This window comes from Schistocerca piceifrons, chromosome 2, assembly GCF_021461385.2.
Source record: "Schistocerca piceifrons isolate TAMUIC-IGC-003096 chromosome 2, iqSchPice1.1, whole genome shotgun sequence".
Classification (NCBI taxonomy): Eukaryota; Metazoa; Arthropoda; class Insecta; order Orthoptera; family Acrididae; genus Schistocerca; species Schistocerca piceifrons.
In genome coordinates, this window is record NC_060139.1 from 852,645,446 (window position 1) to 852,661,280 (window position 15,835).

Consider the following 15,835-nt stretch of genomic DNA (forward strand, 5'->3'; position numbering starts at 1 on the left):
ACCATCATTAAACAATGCCCATCCGACCTGCGGCAGCGCAACAGCTGTGCTAGGAAATGCCCGGCATTCCTCAAGCAACACACATCCGGACTGCTTGGCGTCTGCCGAAACAGGCCTGCCCGCAGTCGGCCTTCCTGGAAGGCCACACAGTTCTGGCGTAATCGCTCGCCGCGCATCAGAGCGATAATAATCCACCAGGAATTTCCTTGTGAGACGCGTGTGCCGATGATAGAACGGAAGGCGATTATCGTTAGCCTCCTGCCAAGGACACACTAAACACTGAGATATTACCAAGAATGGGGCAGCAGACCTGCCGTGGCCTCACCGAAGGAATCGGGCATTCTCGATTGATACACTAGTAAATCGGAACCTAAATCTGGAAGGGCAAACTCAGATCTTAAGCACCGGTCTCCCTAAGTGAGAATACAGAGCACCAATTAACGCTGGAGAGACGGCCGTTTACTCTGGCGAGAGACTCACTTTTTCTGCCATCACCTTCTTATAGCACTCCGTCGTCAGGCCACAAGCGGCCCATCGGGACCATCCGACCGCCGTGTCTTCTTCAGTTGAGGATGCGGGTAGGAGGAGCGTGTGGTCAGCACACCGCTCTCCCGGTCATTATGATGGTTTTCTTTGACCGGAGCCGCTACTGTTCGGTCGAGTAGCTCCTCAATTGGCATCACGAGGCTGAGTGCACCCCGAAAAATGGCAACAGCACATGGCGGCCTGGATGGTGACCCATCCAAGTGCCGGCCACGCCCGACAGCGCTTAACTTCGGTGATTTCACGGGAACCGGTGTATCCACTGCGGCAAGGCCGTTGCCCATCACCTTCTTGGCGATGCTTTAAACACGACGTTCTATTTCAACCATCACCTATCCGTAGGACAGGCCTAGAAACTGGAAAACTCCTCCAAGAGGCTAAATGGTAGTAAAGCATAGATGGGAGGCCAAAAGCCATAGTTAATGCATGTGGAAACATTACGACATTGAAGATCCATCCTGGAAACACGGCTTGCTGCGTCATCTAAAATATGCTATGAAACATGCGTCTCGCGCCAAATACCATTCCTACGGTCGCAGGTTCGAATCCTGCCTCGGGCATGGATGTGTGTGATTTCCTTAGGTTAGTTAGGTTTAAGTAGTTCTAAGTTCTAGGGGACTGATGACCACAGATGTTAAGTCCCATAGTGCTCAGAGCCAGCCAAATACCATCCCACGCTCAAAGGCGTGTAAGTCGCGACTTGCTGCCATGTTGACTACACTTCAGTCTGTAACAGACTGCTCAGGTGTCGAGTCTACACTCGCGGCTGTTGTGACACAGTTTCTCTCCGCGGGGAAAGGTAAAGCGGTCTTCCCATACGCTCCCTTCCGAATCGCGTACCGGCCGTCCGAGAAATATTTCCTAACTACTCAACCTTGTGAAAGACTAGTGTTTCGTTTTTTGCCATTTACGCTCTCCATCTTTTTTTCATTAGTACATTATATTTTTCAGTTATTTATTTCTGTACAGTTATGCTGTTTTGTTTTGTTATTGTTTTTCTTTTGGGAAAGAACAGTGCACAGTTTAATAACTGATGAACCATTAGCCACTGGAATTATACCATCTGCGTCCATAATGTATTCAGTTCGCAAGAAGGGACAGACGATCATCGTGAGCGTAGTAAAATAGTATGGAATATGATAAAATCAGGTGATCAAGAACCGAGGTAAGAAATATTAACTATGTAGTGAAACAGCTGGCCTATCGTGCTGGCACATCTGCTATCTGTTACAAAAATTCGAAAAGTGGGCATTTCCATAGGTGTGTTCCCCTGGTAAAAAAATGTGTCCAAGATCTGAAGTAGGTAAGTTTCGCTGTGATTACTTGGAAATGAATGTAATAGGTGAGATTATACTACTTTCATGTGGCAATCAAAAAAATGGTTCAAATGGCTCTGAGCACTATGGGACTCAACTGCTGTGGTCATAAGTCCCCTAGAACTTAGTACTACTTAAACCTAACTAACCTAAGGACATCACACACATCCATGCCCGAGGCAGGATTCGAACCTGCGACCGTCGCGGTCGTGCGGTTCCAGACTGTAGCGCCTTTAACCGCTCGGCCACTTCGGCCGGCATGTGGCAATCATATTTCCACTGTAAGCTAGAAACAGTTGAGAAACCCGCCAAGCACGACAAAGTTTTAATTGATGCGACGTGACGAAAAAAAAGGTCAGTGGTTACATACACGGTATCACCGCTAATAAACAAATTAGACAATATGCTACACAAATTAAGAACGCAGTCGGCACTATTCGAAAAATATCAATGTCCTGAAAGGGTGTCTTGTTTTGGCACATTTAATTTACTTAAAAATATTGCTGACAGAGGTATGTCTAAATTCATGACAATGTTTTTCGAATGACATGAACTCTTCTCCTCACGAGGCACATGTGGCTAGCTTCTGCAGGTTCTGTAGCGTGCGTTATTCTCAGCTGCTGACAGTGCACTGACCTTCGTTTTGTGCAGTGGATCATTTGTTTACTTTTCTCAATGGCAGAAGGAATATCAACAGGCAATGAGGGCGTGCACAGAGCTTTTCCTTTCAAACAAAGTTTACTTATTTGATGATGTGACGTTTTTACTCATTAATGAATGAAGCAACACTTTGTCTCCAGCGTTAGTAGAATCTGATTCGAAACTCAATTGTACGATTAATAACTCTATTCGCAAATCACACATTGTCAGTCTGGCAAGTGGTAGGTGAGCAACCAGCGTCTGGCGTGCGCGCGCCACTCCGCCTGAAGGACGCACTCGTCACACGCGTCTCAATATGCGCAGGACCGCGCGGCATGTGCGGAGCGCACGCATCGTGCACTGTCGTGTCACTTCACACGTGCTACACGCTTAGCCTTACGCCGCGTCTACGCGCAACACTGGGTTCTCTTGCACGGCACATCACGAAACAGGGCAGCCGTTACGGGACCACTGTCCATTCAGTTCAATTTCCTGACTTTCCAGTCGACGCCCGTGGGCGACGTTGTCGTTAGTGATAAATCACGAGCTCATATTGAAGGGAGGAATGGGGAAAACATCGACCGTGCCCTTTCTGAGAGACCGCTAAGTATTTTCCGTAAGCGATTCAGGGAATGGCCGGACGGGGATTTGAACTGTCGTCCTCGGGAATATGACTAAGCTGTCTTGCCACTTCGCTCGCGAGAACTAAAACAAGTATCGCCACAGCACTGTGGCGACGATGAACCTTTAACCATTACGTACTAGCTGAATAGTGTGTATGCACAGGAGACTACAAAAACGTTCAAATGTGTGTGAAATCTTATGGGACTTAACTGCTAAGGTCATCAGTCCCTAAGCTTACTCACTACTTAACCTAAATTATCCTAAGGACAAACACACACACCCATTCCCGAGGGAGGACTCGAACCTTCGCCGGGACGAGCCGCACACTCCATGACTGCAGCGCCTAAGACCGCTCGGCTAATCCCGCGCGGCTAAGAGACTACAAGTTCCATGGCTATGCGCGCACATGCGATTTGCAGTCGGCGCGGTTTGACAATTCTGGACCGCAAACCGAGACAAAATTGCAAATACTCTCAGATTTCATCAAAAGTACTTCTTTGATAACATTTTTAAAGGAAGAGAAAGAAACTTAATCAAACATCGTCACTGGAAGAATCCAACGACAAGCCAAGAATGGCCGGAAGACCAATTTTAGAAACTACTCCAAAAGTTATAAAATCACCTACACAAGTTAACACGTGACTTTGTGGCCTCTAACTGCGAAAAGTTTCCACTCATCCTTCCGCGTATTTCGATTCCCTTCCGAAGCACCGACAATTATTAACCATTGCACTTAGTAATGTATCGGTTGATCAAAAAGTCAGTATAAATTTGAAAACTTAATAAACCCCGGAATAATGTAGATAGAGAGGTAAAAATTGACTCACATGCTTGGAATGACATGGGGTTTTATGAAAAAAAAACCAGAAAAAAAAGAAATTGCTAGACGCGTGAAAGATTTCTTGCGCGCGTCGTTTGGTGATGATAGTGCGCTCAGCCGCCATTTTCGTCATGCTTGGCCTCTCAGGTCTCAAGACCTCAGTCCGTGCGATTATTGGCTGAAGTCGCAAGTGTATCGTGATCGACCGACATCACTAGGGATGCTGAAAGACAACATCCGACGCCAATGCCTCACCATAACTCCGGGCATGCTTTACAGTGCTGTTCACAACATTATTCCTCGGCTACAGCTATTGTTGAGGAATGATGGTGGACATATTCAGCATTTCCTGTAAAGAACATCATATTTGCTTTGTCTTACTTTGCCATGCTAGTTATTGCTATTCTGATCAGATGAAGCGCCATCTGTCGGACATTTTGTGAACTTTTGTATTTCTTTGGTTCTAATAAAACCCCATGTGATACCAAGCATGTGTGTCAATTTGTACTTCTCTATCTACATTATTCCGTGATTTATTCAGTTTTCAAATTTATACCGACGTTTTGATCACCCGGTATAAATGTGTAAAAACAAGAAATGCATGGCGTTTTAAAAGAGTCTGTCGTAGTGCGAAATGTACATAAATAATATTACGCTCAACTCAGATGACGTTAAGCGACTAAAAAAAGCCGACCGCTGTAAACGAGCGGCCGGCCATAGTAGCCGACCGGTTCTAGGCGCTACAGTCTGGAACCGCGATACCGCCACGGTCGCAAGTTCGAATCCTACCTCGGGCATGGATGTGTGTGATGTCCTTAGGTTAGTTAGGTATAATTAGTTCTAAGTTCTAGGGGACTGATGACCATAGATGTTAAGTCTCATAGTGCTCAGAGCCATTTGAACCATTTCTTTGGACTAAACAATTGCAACGTTTTGCGAGCGGCGCATGAACGCTCGGGGAGCTGACGCCAAGAGCGTCGCATGAACATTTTGTGAGCCACATTGCTCGCGAGCACGCTGCTGTAACCGGCTGCCACAGCGATACGGAGCTATCACAGCTGTCAGACATCGGCCCTTACTTTTTTCACTGGCGGTGGCGCCGCAGTCTGTGAAGAAGCCACATCCCGGAGTGCACGTCGCGGCATCTCTGGTGGGCTATAGTTTTAGGCCCGCAGCTCAGAGTATGCGTTCTCTATAGTGCGTGCTTACATGGAACTTTCATTTCGCCAGCTGTTCTCACCTGACTACATTGGCCTTGACTCCGGACTATGTGTGGACTCAATTTTTGGCCGGCTCGATTCTGAATGTGTAGCACCGAACTTACACGTGTTTGTATTAACAGAGTGCATCTAATGTGCCAGTGTATTTCGCCCAGTAAATTGTGTTCCTAACTGCAGACTTTAGCATACGCAACAGCGACGTCCTCATTTGGCCCGAGGGACGCTTTATACTCGCTGGACAGGAGAGGATCGTGAGGTACGTACACAATTGCGAACAACGCGCTCGTCCGGCGAATTGATGCACTCTTCCCTTTGGTGCTATTTGCTGTGCGTCGTGCTCGTTAAATAGGTATTCTTATCCTACGCCGGACAGGTGATATTCCCTCAGACTTCCAGAAGAATGTAATAATTTCTGCTTCGAAGAAGGCAGGTGCTGAGAGATGTGAATATTACCACACAATTAGTTTAATAAGTTATGGTTTCAAAATACTGACTCCAATTATCTATAGAAGAATGGATAGTCCGGTAGAGGGCGGCCTCGGTGAAGAGCAGTTTGGGAACATGCGAGGGAGGACATACTGACCTACGATGTACATTAGGTTCAAATGGCTCTGAGCACTATGGGACTTAACATCTATGGTTATCAGTCCCCTAGAACTTAGAACTACTTAAACCTAACTAACCTAAGGACATCACACAACACCCAGCCATCACGAGGCAGAGAAAATCCCTGACCCCGCCGGGAATCGAACCCGGGAACCCGGGCGTGGGAAGCGAGAACGCTACCGCACGACCACGAGATGCGGGCATGTACATTAGGGTAAAGGCGAACCTACGTTTATAGAATTTGTAAATTTAGAGAAAACGTGACAATGGTCGCTGGAACACACTCTTAGAAATTCTGATGGTAGCAGGGATCAAATACAGGGAGCTAAAAGATACCTATAACGTGTACAGAAATTAGGCTGCAGTTATGAAAGTCGAAGGACATGCAAGGGAACCAATATTTGAGAATGGAATGACTGTTGTAAACTCTCCCCGAAGTGACTGAATTCGGAAAATGAGCAAGTTGTAAAGGAAACCAATGTGAATTTTGGAAAGGGGATTAAATTTCTGGGAGAAGAAATTTAAAAACTCTGGTGTTTGCCGATGACACTGTAATTTTTCAGAGATAACAAAGTACTTGCAAGAGCAGTTCAACGGAATGGACAGTGCCTTGAAAAGAGATTATAGATGAACACCAACGAAAGTAAAACAAGAGGAATCGATTGCAGTTGAATTAAATAAGGTGATACTGACACATTAGGGAATGAGACACTAAAAGTGGTAGAAGAGTTCTGCTATTTTGGTAAAAAAGTAAGTGACGACGGCTGAAGTAGAGAAGATACAAGAAAAACGGCACTGAAAAAGATAAATTTGTTAACACGAATATAAATTAAAATGTTAGTAAGTCTTTTCCCAATGTATGTGAATGCAGAATAGCCTTTACGGAATTAAAACGTGAACGTTAAACAATTTAGACAAGAGGAGAACAGGTGCTTTTGAAATGGGATGCCACAGAACAATGTTGGGAGTTAGATGGATAGATCGAATAACTGATGAGGAGTTGGGACGAATTGGGGGATAAATATATTTATGGCTCAAAAAAACTAAAAGAAGCGATCGGCTGATAGGGCACCTTCTGAAGCATCCAGGAATCGTCCATTTGGCAATGGAAGAAGACATCGGGTATAAAAATTGTAGAGGAAGACCAAAGTTTGAACAGAGTAAGCAGGTTAAAATGGATGTAGACTGCTGTAGTTGTGCAGAGAAGAGGTGGCTTGGATAGGATAGAGCGTGGGAAGCTGCATTAATCCTTGTTTGACACTACGGTGCAGTACACCGCGAGTTCACTTTTTGTTAATTTTAAGTTCGTAAACCTGAGAAATTCGGATCTGTCAGTTGTGAGTCAGATAGCATCACTATCCCCAAGGCCAGTGGCATCACAGTGGAAGCGTGAATCGTTCTAGGGCAATCGTCCACATTCAACTGGGGTTGTCTACGCCCCAGTGCGTCAAGTAAGGTCGACTGTGTGAAATTTAGGTGAATTTGTTTCAAGCATGTTTTGGCATCAGGGTGAAAAGCAAAGTGAGTATATTCAGTTTGATCGCGTCTCACTTTCTGCACATCACATAATTAGACTACGTATTATTTGCGGACTCGACATGTGTGCGAGGAGTTGTTTGAAGTGTACGGAAATCGTTATGTGCAACGAGTGTGTACAAAATGGCTCTGAGCACTATGGGACTCAACTGCTGTGATCATAAGTCCCCTAGAACATAGAACTACTTAAACCTAACTAACCTAAGGACATCACACACGTCCACGCCCGAGGCAGGATTCGAACCTGCGATCGTAGTGGTCGCGCGGTTCCAGACTGTAGCGCCTAGAATCGCTCGGTCACTCTGGCCGAATTTTCTGGTTGCAAACAGCGTTTGCAGCACACGCTTCGTGAGGCTAAACTATCTTTTGGTGATAGTTGGGTTTTTTCCTTTAGTTTGATTATTGTGAACATGTTTGTTCTATTTTCAAACAAAATCTTATGAATATGGTGTTTAAGTTAATGTTGTGTTTCAACAATAAATACATTGGTTATTTTGATAATAACAGAATTTTCACTTCTTCATGGTATTTCTCCTTCCTATTATCGAGAGCAAATATGTTTTTTACATAGTTCAGTAATACACTATTTTTTTTGTGTAGTCCAATGCCTTGAACAAAGTCAGTTAAATTTAAGATATTCTTAAAAAGCTAATGTTCTTCAATTTTTTCCGATACTTGAAGTGTTTATTCTTTTTTTTTTTTTTTGTCCGCAGCTCGTAGTCGTGCGGTAGCTCGTAGTCTCGCTTCTCACGCCCGGGTTCCCGGGTTCGATTCCCGGCGGGGTCAGGGATTTTTTCTGCCTCGTGATGACTGGGTGTTGTGTGCTGTCCTTAGGTTAGTTAGGTTTAAGTAGTTCTAAGTTCTAGGTGACTGATGACCTCAGTAGTTAAGTCCCATAGTGCTCGGAGCCATTTGAACCATTTGAACCAATGACAAGAACAACAACAACATCGGCCGTAACAGTTATGTGGCTGCATTCTTTTTTTTTTTTTAATCACCGCGAATGTTGGATCACAGGTGCACGCGCTCGTAATCCAGTCGCCACGATTCACTATTGTGATAACCAGACCGCAACGGAGAAAATGGTGTGGTATCGGCTAGCCTAAGCGCCCGGCTGACGGCGGCCGTGCCACGTTGACAGGCGAGCCGTGGTGCGTGCGAGTGAAGACGCGCCCCGGCTGGCGGCCCGCGCGGCCGGCCAGCTGTTGTGCGCGGCACTCGTACGTATGTGGGTCAGCGGGCCGCGCCGCGCCGCTTGGCTCGCTTCCAGACCCCGGCGCGCTGCGCTGCTTACTGCCACTGCCGCTAGTATTCCGCCCACTCGGCCGTCTGCTCCTCCGCGAACCGGGGCACCGCCGCTGCACCCACGCGCCACCTGCTCACTCCTGCACCAGCTTCAGCTTCGGCCGATCTAGGAGTAGCTGTGCACGTCGAATGATAACGGAAATACAATCCATTACCCAAAACAACTGGGAAGTGACGAATGTTGGGCTGGCAGCTCTTTGCCTCGGCTTCGCCCCCGTACGCATATGTTACGCATTTTATTTCTATTTATTTATTTTGGTTTTAGGTAACACTGACCGTACAGCAAAGCAATAGTTACTACAGTACATAACTGTGAGTTAAAGTACAATGACAGAATAACCTTAGCATTGTAGGTGACCAATATACTCAGCATGTATTTCAAACATAAAAAAGTTTACCTATATTTAACATATTTCACACATACAGGGTGGTCCATTGATACTGACCGGGCCAAATATCTCACGAACTAAGTATCAAACGAAAAAACTACAAAGAACGAAACTTGTCTAGCCTGAAGGGGGAAACCAGAGGGCGCTATCGTTCGCCCGCTAGATGGCGCTGCCATAGATCAAACGGATATCAACTGCGTCTTTTTAAATAGGAACCACCATTTTTTATTACATATTCGTGTAGTATGTAAAGAAATATGAATGTTTCAGTTAGGCCACATTTTTCGCTTTGTGATAGTTGGCGCTGTAATAGTCACAAACGTATAAGTACGTGTTATCACATAACATTCCGCCAGCGCGTACGGTATTTGCTTCGTGATACATTACCCGTGTTAAAATGGACCGTTTACCAATTGCGGAAAAGGTCCATATCGTGTTAAAGTATGGCTATTGTGATCAAAATGCCCAACGGCCGTGTGCTATGTATGCTCCTCGGTATCCTGGACGACATCATCCAAGTGTCCGGACCGTTCGCCGGATAGATACGTTATTCAAGGAAACAGGAAGTGTTCAGCCACATGTGAAACGTCAACCATGACTTGCAACAAATGATGATGCCCAAGTAGGTGTTTTAGCTGCTGTAGCGGTTAATCCGCAATCAGTAGCAGGCAAATTGCGCGACAATCGGGAATCTCAAAAACTTCGGTGTTGAGAATGATACATCAACATCGATTGCACCCGTACCATATTTCTATGCACCAGGAATTGCATGGCGACGACTTTGAATGTCGAGTTCAGTTCTGCCACTGGGCACAAGAGAAATTACGGAACGATGACAGATTTTTTGCACGCGTTCTATTCAGCGACGAAGCGTCATTCACCAACAACGATAACGTAAACCGGCATAACAAGCACTATTGGACAACAGAAAATCCACGATGGCTGCGACAAGTGGAACACCAGCGACCTTGGCGGGTTAATGTACGGTGCGGCATTATGGGAGGAAGGATAATTGGCCGCCATTTTATCGATAGCAATCTAAATGGTGCAATGTATGCTGATTTCCTACGTAATGTTCTACCGATATTACTGCAAGATGTTTCACTGCATGAAAGAATGGCGATGTACTTCCAACACGACGGATGTCCGGCACATAGCTCCCGTCCGGTTGAAGCGGTATTGAATAGCATATTTCATGACAGGTGGATTGGTCGTCGAAGCACCATACCATGGCCCGCACGTTCACCGGATCTGACGTCCCCGGATTTCTTTCTGTGGGGGAAAAAAAATGGTTCAAATGGCTCTGAGCACTACGGGACTTAACATCTGTGGTCATCAGTCCCCTAGAACTTAGAACTACTTAAACCTAACTAACCTAAGGACATCACACACATCCATGCCCGAGGCAGGATTCGAACCTGCGACCGTAGCAGTCCCGCGGTTCCGGACTGAGCGCCTAGAACCGCTAGACCACCGCGGCCGGCGGTGGGGAAACTTGAAGGATGTTTGCTATCGTGATCCAACGACAACGCCTGACAACATGCGTCAGCGCACTGTCAATGCATGTGCGAACATTACGGAAGGCGAACTACTCGCTGTTGAGAGGTATCTCATTACACGTATTGCCAAATGTATTGAGGTTGACGGACATCATTTTGACCATTTATTGCATTAATGTGGTATTTACAGGTAATCACGCTGTAACAGCATGCGTTCTCAGAAATGATAAGTTCACAAAGGTACATGTATCACATTGGAACAACCGATATAAAATGTTCAAACGTACCTACGTTCTGCATTTTAATTTAAAAAACCTACGTGTTACCAACCGTTCGTCTATAATTGTGAGCCCTATGTTTGTGACTATTGCAGCGGCATCTGTCACAAAGCGAAAAAAGTAGTCCAACTAAAACTTTCACATTTATTTACGTACTACACGAATATGTAATAAAAAAATGGGGGTTCCTATTTTAAAAAACGCAGTTGATATCCGTTTGACCTATGGCAGCGCCCATCTAGCGGGCCAACCATAGCGCCATTGCTTTCCCCCTTCAAGCTAGACACGTATCGTTCTTTGTAGTTTTTTCGTTTGACGCTTATTTCGTGAGATATTTGGCCCGGTCACGATCAATGGACCACCCTGTATACTAAAGGAAAACAATCGTAAAACCATGAAAGAGTTGTGTGACGTACAAACTGTAACGATCTTGAGCGTTGCTTACATCTGAGTACGGATGTAGTGAGGTGATGTTACTCACAATGTCATTAAGGGGTCAAAGAAGCCGTTATCAACACCTCACTGAGTTTGAACGAGGTCGTGTAATAGGGCTGCCACAAGCTGGATCTTCCTTCTGCGATATTGCAGAAACACTTGGCAGGGATGTAGCCACTGTGCATGATTCCTGGTAGCGGTGGTCACAAAAATGTACGGTCGCTCGAAGACCGGGATCCGGACGGCCACGTCATCACTACCAACATGGACGACCGGAGATTTCGGCCTATACTTGTGCCGCATCGTACTGCATCTGCAGCAGCAATTTGAGCAGTAGCTGGCACCACGACGACACAATGAACTGTTACATACCGGTTACTTCAAGGACAACTCCGAGCCAGGCGTTTAGTACTGTGCACTCCACTGACCCCAAACCGCCCCCATTTGCGACTCTAGCAGTGTCAAGCGACAACACAAGAAGTCTGCTGTGTTCTCTGATGAAAGCTGATTCTGTCTCGGTGCCAGTGATGACCGTATGTTAGGAGGCCAGTTGAGGGCCTGCAACCACCCTGTCTGCGTGCTAGACACATCGGACCTACACCTGGGATTGTGGTCTGGGTGCGATTTCGTATGGCAGCAGCAGCACTCCCGCGGTTATTGCAAGCACCCTGACTGGAAATATGTACGTCAGTCTGATGATTCGACCTGTTGCGCAGCCATTCATTAACAGCTTTCAACGGGAGAGACCCAGTTCCATATTGGCACAAGGGACTTCTCGTCATCCAACCTTCTAAGAGGTTCGATACCGTAGCAGCCTATATTGTTCTAGCCTACTTATAACACTAATAACTCCTGTGCTCTTCATTCTTTCTTTTTTTGGTTGTATTTGGCCATCACTGGTAATGACTGATATTTCATTTATCGTTGGGGATTAATGTATTCCAATTTCATTTCGGATTTTACATCAGTTATGGGGCAGTTTGGGAACAACTGTCGCGTAACACTCTTTTTGTCAACATCCCATGCTTCTGATTTATGGAGCGTAATTCCCTCAACAGTTCTATAATACGAGAGGCAGAAAAACATCACATAGTTTTTACTAGGTCAATTTCGGTTGAAAAAATGAGAAATGTTTTGTGGGACATGGTGGAATATTCCCCCTTCAGCATCTACAGTTTCATGGAGTTCCGATTGGTGGTGGTGGTTTAATTAGCCTTCAAAATGGCGTCTGTAACGGAAGTGCGTTGCAAGCAGTTTCATGAAGTTGTGACAGGTGGTGAGTTTATTTCGATGTAAAACCACAGCATCGCAGATACTCACGGGCGCTTACAGAATGTCTACGGTATGGACACACTCATTCGAAGTGATCGACGGATCACAATGAAACACCTCGCTGCACAACTGGACGTATTGGTTGGTAATTCTGACACACTAGTACACCAGTTGGGGTAGTCAAAGTTGTGTGACCGAGGGGTCCCCGAAGAAACAGCAATCCATGGAGGGCCGCCATACCACCTCTCCTCCGAAGTTTAAAAGCCGCACCTTCAGCCGCTAAAGTCGCGGCAACGGCGATATTCTGCTTGATGTTCTCCCTCATGATGCAACAATCAACTCTGAAGTGTGGTGCGCTACCCTCAGGAAATTGAAATAACAAATTCGTCGCAACAAAAATGGAAACGAAGTTCTCCTTCCATGTTAACGCAAGGCCTCACACAAGACTGCGCACCCGAGAGGAGCTCACAGAACTGCGCTGGACTGGTCTTCTTCTCATCCACCCTACAGCCTGGATCTCGCATCTTCCAACCTCCATCTGTTTAACCCAATGAAGGATTCGCTCCGCGAAAAGCAGTACGTCGTTGATTGGGAATTATTGATGCAGCAAGACGTTGGCTCCAACGTCGACCAGTAGAGTGGTAAAATACGCCAGCCGCTGTGGACGAGCGGTTCTGTGCGCTTCAGCCCGGAACCGCGCTGCTGCAACTGTCGCAGGTTCGAATCCTGCCTGGGAAATGGATGTCTGTGATGTCCTTAGTTAGGTTTAAGTAGTTCTAAGTCTAGGGGACTGATGACCTCAGATATTAAGTCCCATAGTGCTCAGAGCCATCTGAACCATTTTTTAATTTATTTTATTTTATTTCTATGCGATTTCTAATGTGGCTGCAATTTTCGGACGTCATTCACATGGATCAACTTGAACTTTTTGTAAAATGATTGGATACGGGCCCTCCTAGCAAGATGGCTTATGGCAGTCGCCTTGAATGGAGATTATGTTGAAGAATAGCGGTTTTTAGTCAAAAGAGTGGGAAATAAAATGATATATTGGAATCCTGAATAAAACCAACTTGTTTTCAGAAAAAATATTGCATTAGTTACTGAATGCCCCTCGTATATTTGTTTCTAAATGCCATTTCTTAAGAATGTTCTTTATTGTCAAGTAGTTATATGGCTTCTTTCCCTGGTTCATTCTATGTTCATAGTACTCACGAATCCACAATTGCATAGCTGACACTAAATGATAGGAAACCTCATCCTATCAGCGAAAAACGCGTAAAGCAACGAACGGCAACTAATATATTAGACACAAGGGAATGTATTTTTATTATCAGTTACGTACCGCTTACATGTGGTGATGTACAGACAATGTACCTACGTGCTCTATGATCTTTTTTCTGGACAATTAAGTTCGAAATGAGAAAAAAAAACCAAGCGTACTTCCTCTACTGTCAAAAGTTTTCTTTCCTTAAATGTTTATAAACAACGAATCATCATACTGACCGAAAGAGGTCAAACTTAGTAAATTAGTACGCCACGATTCTACAGCATCCTTTTTTGATAGAATAAATACCATGGAGTAAATATCATATCCTCGCGCAACTGGGAGCCGTATAACTCCACCGGAGTCAAAACGTGTCTTCAAGTAGATTCCGAGAACTGCTCGTTGCCAATAGCGTTTTCTGAGAACGGCTGGAGTACTGGAAAGCGGCGTCGCTCTTTGTGCTGTCAGCCGCTGATTTCCAAGTGAATGGTGTTCGTTCGGGCTTTTACGCCGAACAGCGGGGGGTTCGTTTCTCGTGGGTAAATATCCGGCGTGAACAGCAGAGACGGTAACTAGATATTCACCAACGGCGAGAGATGTGGAGATTTCCATGAAAATGCCATATCGCAGAAGGGGTTCGACGAAACACGACCGGAGTGAATCCGTCCGCAGGCCGATGTTAAGAAGAAGAGCATTCCGCACATCACCGTTCCATAAAATAGGACTCTGTGATGTGAAAGTAACACACGACATATGTATGGTTGGCATGGTATACACTTTCCTGATATAAATTAAAAGTATAATATCAAATCGCATTGGTCGTTTCAGTTTCGGGTGTACATGGTGTAAAAAACTAAGTTTACAAATCCGTAGAATTATTAGAGGAGATAAAAAGAAACATTTTTGTTTTATGACACAAACGTCACAGGTGCATCATTTTGAAGGGTCAGCTGGTACCACTGACGCTCGTTTACACTAGACCAGTAATTTAGTCAAGTTGCGATTGAGTTAGTAATTAAATGTATCTGATGAAGCTGATTACTAGACGGTTTAGTCGGCCCGGTCCAGTAAGTAGCCTGTCACGTAGGTTCGCCCATCCCTGCTCACTTAGCGTTGGCGCGCCAGTGGACGCTTGTGAACCCGATATGTTTAGAAGCGCGCATTATTGTCTGTATTCGTTCCGCTCTCTCTTTTCAATCATGTTTTTGTTGATAAGTAACATGGTTCGCTGAAGTGACTTTACGACGGTTAAATCCATTTTTCTTTACGTAGACGAGGAGTGCTCTTGGTACGTGAAATGACCGCTGTACAAAAATAAAGGAGCCAAGGCAGCTGCAATCACAGAGTTGAAAAAGAAAATTAGGCAGAAAATTAAAAGCTTCAGGTAAGCATTTATTTTTTATTTTGAACATTGTACCACACCGAGTACATTGGATCTACATAGTAACATTAAGAGCACGGTATTAAAATCATCACAAGGGTATATTCCTGACAGCTACTCCCGAGAACTGAAGAAAATTAGGGAATCAAAATCTTCTGTCATAGTCTCTGACGCAGTACATGTGCCAGATGTTAAATGGTTTAAGACATTGGAAGAACTGTCTCAGAAACTTGAATACGACACGTACGCAAAGTGAAAGCAATTTCATAATGCAGTATTTGACATGCATGTTTATCGTTTAGGCTTTAAAATAAGTATATAAAGAGTCTGAAACCACTTCAGATTCACTGAAAATATCCACACGTTGTCTGCTACAAAACTATACATTATTGCTAAGGAATCGATCCTTCTCTTACAAAGTAATCGGCACACTGTTCCCTAATAGCGTGGGAGATGTGTGATCCAATATGGGCTTAAGTTCTTTGTAGTGACTGGACTCCACAGGGCTATGGCTGGTTCCTCCAGTTGTCATTAATGATTGTTCCTGTCCGAAGATTTTCCGTGTCCACAGGAAACTCCAGGAACCTGCTCTGTATAATGTTATTTGTCTCAGCCAATTGTGATTAGTTTGGTTAGTCGTCGCTCTCCGAATCATGTTACAGAACACAGTCAACAACAGCAAACATTTGATTGTCAACTAAAGCATTT

General features: G+C 45.0%; 1 pseudogene; it reads right to left on the reverse strand.

Moving 5' to 3' along the window:
- Positions 1 to 706: 706 nt before the first annotated feature.
- On the reverse strand, positions 707 to 824 carry LOC124778305 (annotated as a pseudogene).
- Between the last annotated feature and the right edge of the window lie 15,011 nt (positions 825 to 15,835).